This window comes from Dermochelys coriacea, chromosome 10, assembly GCF_009764565.3.
Source record: "Dermochelys coriacea isolate rDerCor1 chromosome 10, rDerCor1.pri.v4, whole genome shotgun sequence".
NCBI classification, from domain to species: domain Eukaryota; kingdom Metazoa; phylum Chordata; order Testudines; family Dermochelyidae; genus Dermochelys; species Dermochelys coriacea.
Genome location: NC_050077.1, coordinates 72,639,819 through 72,644,187, shown reverse-complemented (window position 1 = coordinate 72,644,187; position 4,369 = coordinate 72,639,819).

Here is a 4,369-nt window from a genome sequence, read left to right as displayed (position 1 = left end):
GGGGGGTGGGGGGAGCCGTAGGTCAGGCTCGGGGAAGGGAGGGGGCGGGTGCAATAGCGGAGTCGGCCAATCGGGTGAGAGGAAGCGGCCGCTGGGTGGAGTCAAGGAGGGGGTCCGTCGGGAGGGGCTGAAGCCGCTGGAATCCACCCCCCGTGATTCTTAAAGGTACAGGAGCCCTTGAGTCAGGCTGGGGGGGGGGGGGGGGGAGGCAGCGGCGCAGAAGAGCCGGGATTTCCCAGGGCGGGGCACCCGAGGGAGCTTTAACCCACAGTGCGGAAGGGCGGGATGTCAAGCCTAGCCTGCGCCTGACCCCTAACGCCAGCCGGCTCCTCCACCCCCAGCTCTGCCACTGCGCCTCCACCCTGCCCTCTGTGCCTCCCCCTTCCTCCCGCTGGGCCGCGCTTGGCAAAGCGTTTCTGCCCCGCTCGGCAGCATCGCCTGCCCTTCCTTGTGGAAGCCCCCCGCATAGCTCCGCTCTAACGCCCCTTAATCCCCACCCTGCGAGGGGCCCCGCGCCTCCCGCTCCGCGCTGCCAATGCACTTCGGCCCGAGCGTGCGGGCGGCCGGGCGACTCTGGGACTGGCGTGGGAGGGGGAGCCGGGCGAGTCTGGAGCCGTAAAAGCGGCAAAGCGTCCGCTGGCACCGTCTAGACGACCAGAGGGATTGGAGCGCGAGCTTTCGTGGGCGAATACCCGCTTCATCGGATGCCTGGAGTGGAAATTTCCAGCGGCAGGGGGGAGGGATAGCTCAGTGGCTTGAGCATTGGCCTGCTAAACCCAGGGTGGTGAGTTCAGTCCTTGAGGGGGCCATTTAGGGATCCAGGGCAAACATTGGGGATTGGTCCTGCTTTGAGCAGGGGGTTGGACTAGATGACCTCCTGAGGTCCCTTCCAACCCTGATATTCTATGAATATCTATGAAAATACGCAGGCCAGAATCAGGCTAGGGATAAGGAGGTCAGTTCAATCAGGGAGGATGAGGCCGGCTTCCAGCAGTTGAGGTGTGAGCACCAAGGGAGGAGAAACTGCTTTTGTCTTTGGCCAGCCGCTCACAGTCTTGAGCGGATGGTGTCAAATTTGCAAATGAACTGAAGCTCAGCAAAAAGAAAAGGAGGACTTGTGGCACCTTAGGGACTAACACATGTATTTGAGCGCAAGCTTTCGTGAGCTACAGCTCAGCTCACGAAAGCTTACGCTCAAATAAATGTGTTAGTCCCTAAGGTGCCACAAGCCCTCCTTTTCTTTTTGAGGATACAGACTAACACCGCTGCTACTCTGAAACCCGAAGCTCAGCAGTTTGTCTTTGAAGTCTGGTCCTGAAGTCTTTTTTGCTGTGGGATGGCGACCTTTACATCTGCTGTTGTGTGCTGGAACTGGGCTGCCCACACAATGCTGTGGGGCCACCTCAATCCCAACCTGCAGGGCCCTGCTACTCTGGTCCGAGGTGTAAAAGACGTGCTGGGGAGCGAGCGCCACCAAACCTTTCCAGTTCTGTGCCGATAAAATTATTGAACCTAATACGCCCCTTGCTGGCCTCCACATAGAGAAGGAGAAACAGAAAATTGTGCTTTCCTGGTGCCCAGCACTTCCACCTCCGGTCCAGCACAGTCGTCACAAACACAAAGGCAGGGTGATAAAAGCCTCAGCCAAAGTCAGTGCCGATTTTTAAAATCACCCACATTTGCACTGAGGTTTCTCAGCTGCTTCAACGTATGGGACATTTAATGATAAACAAAACTTTAAAAGGCCACATCTGCTTCAAAAATATGCATAGCACACTGGAATGGGATGCTGGGTTCTGTTCCTGTCTCTGCCACTGGTCGGTTGAGTGACCTTCTGCAAGTCGCTTCGTTATTCTGTGCCTCAGTTTTTCTGTCTGAAAGATGGGGGTAATAATAGTTACCTCATTTGTAAAGTGCTTTGAGATCTCTGGATGAAAAGCACTTACACTGTGTAAGAGCACTAATTGATCATTAGTAGAAGTAGTGGTAGTATGCCATATTCGGGCTAGAGTCTTGAAAAACTGGCATTTGAAATTTGCTCCCGAACCTGGATTTTTTTCCTCTTGAAAAATAATTTAAGGTACTCTAATTCTAAACAAAGTGCATCTCCGCTGAAAAGGTGTGTCTAGGGCACAGGGGAGGACTTCCCCTCTCTTCTCCCATTACCTCCTTCACTTTCCTAGGCTTATACCCTTCTGCTTTCTGTAGTGCTTAGTAGGTAGCTTACAATAAGGGTCAATATTACAGTGAAGAACTAGCAACTTTACTGAGCACATCCAGCTAGGCTAGTGACCCAGTGAAAATATCCTGTCCCCAAAGTGTGCAGGGGCTTCTCTAAAACCAAGTCTAGAATATTAAAGGGCTATCTGGAAGCCCTTTGCTCTAACCCAGAAAAGTTCTCTGTGAGTTTCCTACCATAGTTACTTATGCCTCTGCTTGTCCCTATTTCATGCTGGTGACTCACAAGGAGGCATTGCCTGCAGGGCCCATTCTGCGAAGCATGGGGAGAGGAGGAGATGGGATTTACTGAAGCAACAACCCCAATAAAAAGCTGCATGACAAAATACAGTCCCATACTTCCTCCGGGGTAGAAATGGGATAACATCATGTAACTACAGTTAACAGGGACTATATGCACTAAATAATAGTAATGGTACATCAAATTATTTTAAATCCTTGCTCCCTGGATTTGACCATGCTGTCCCAGACAAGTGAAAATTAACTCTGAACATTTCCCAGCTTCCAGCAAAGCTGCTGCTTCAAATGGATGAAATACCCTGTTAATTAGTTTAATGAGCTGCTGTGGATGACAAGTGGAATCTTGAGCAAGGTGGCTGCTGTGGCACCCAGAAAACATCTGTTGAACAACGGCAGCATTTAAAGACAAAACTAAATTGATTTTTTCCCTTTGCGGTTGAGTCTCATCCAGCTGCTCCAGACTATAAAAGAACCATTGAAGAGTGTAATGTAGTAAATGTTAATTCTCAGAGCAGTTTCCGACTGCTACCTGCTCAGGCTGGCAAAGTCCTTATCACCGCATGCTGTGTGTGAACCCAGACTGACATCCATCCTTTTGTAACTGATCCAGAGAAGAGGGAGGAGTAATTTGTATCAGCTGTCACTTACAGAAGGTCTATGAGGGGGAAGGGCTTCAGCTCCTCTTATAAGGGATTCCCCCATTTCTTCAGTTTTGCTCAGAACAGCTTTTTGCAAATTCATGTCTTGGAAGGTGCTTCTGTCCCTCATCCAATACATGGTACCTAATGCTGATCTCTCTTATGCCAGCTTTACATTGGTGTAACTCAATTGATTTCAATTGAGTCACTCCTGATTGGCACCAGTGTAACTATGAGTAGAATCAGACACTTGGAGTGCAATCCCAACAGAGCAGCCTTGCTAAATTCTACTAACCCACTTACCTGGGGCAAGTTGATTTGTTGAGAGGTGACCATCAGTATTGTCATGGTTATCATGGTGACAGGCAGGCAAGTACATTCATCTGCCCGAGCTGGTAAACAGTCACAACAATTGCAAATCTACAGTAATGTTACTGCTTTAAACTTCATCCTCCTCATCCTACCCTGCTGCGTGTCAGCCTCATTTGTTCCATCCCTTTGGACAGGGAGACTGTAGCCCACTGCGGAATGGCATGTAGGGCTCTGTGTCTGCTGGAAATCACCAATAACATATTTGAGTGCTCTACAATGATCAATGCAGGGCCCTGAGTGGATGGGGCTATGGAACAGGCTAAGACCTATGTTTTAAAGGAACTGCCTCCCAGTCACACACAACATGGTCATAAACTAAAGGAGTAGCAGCCCTGAAAACTGACAGACTCCTTGTGATGGGGAGGAACCTGCCTACATGTGTGGTTGTAGCAGGGTGGGGAGCATGCGCACGGCAGGCAGCAGACCTAGGCAGCATGGTGATGGACACAACACAAACACACAGACAGGCAGATAGCCTGACAATAAGACAAACTGCTGGAGCGAATCTGACATCCAAAGAGGCAGCGGGAGCTGCACCTGAGGGCACCTGACAGCAAGGGAGAGAGTGAGGAGGGCAGCAGTGGGAGGAGCCAAGTGGAAAAACGATTGATCTCTTGCGTTGCAGAAATCAGAGGATTTTCGAAGGATTCCAGCTGGGGAGGAAAACAAGAGCAGCTCCTCCTTAAGGGAGGAACAGGACACTCCTGGAGATGGCTTCAACCATTCCATACTTTAAAACCAGCACCTTGGATGGGATCTAGAGTGGAGAATCCTGCCAGGTGGGGAGAATTCTCCTGCACTATTACAACACATCGCACCTGGCACGGCCTTCCTTTGATTTGCTGATTATGTGCTCAGCATTGAAAAACCAAACTGCCATT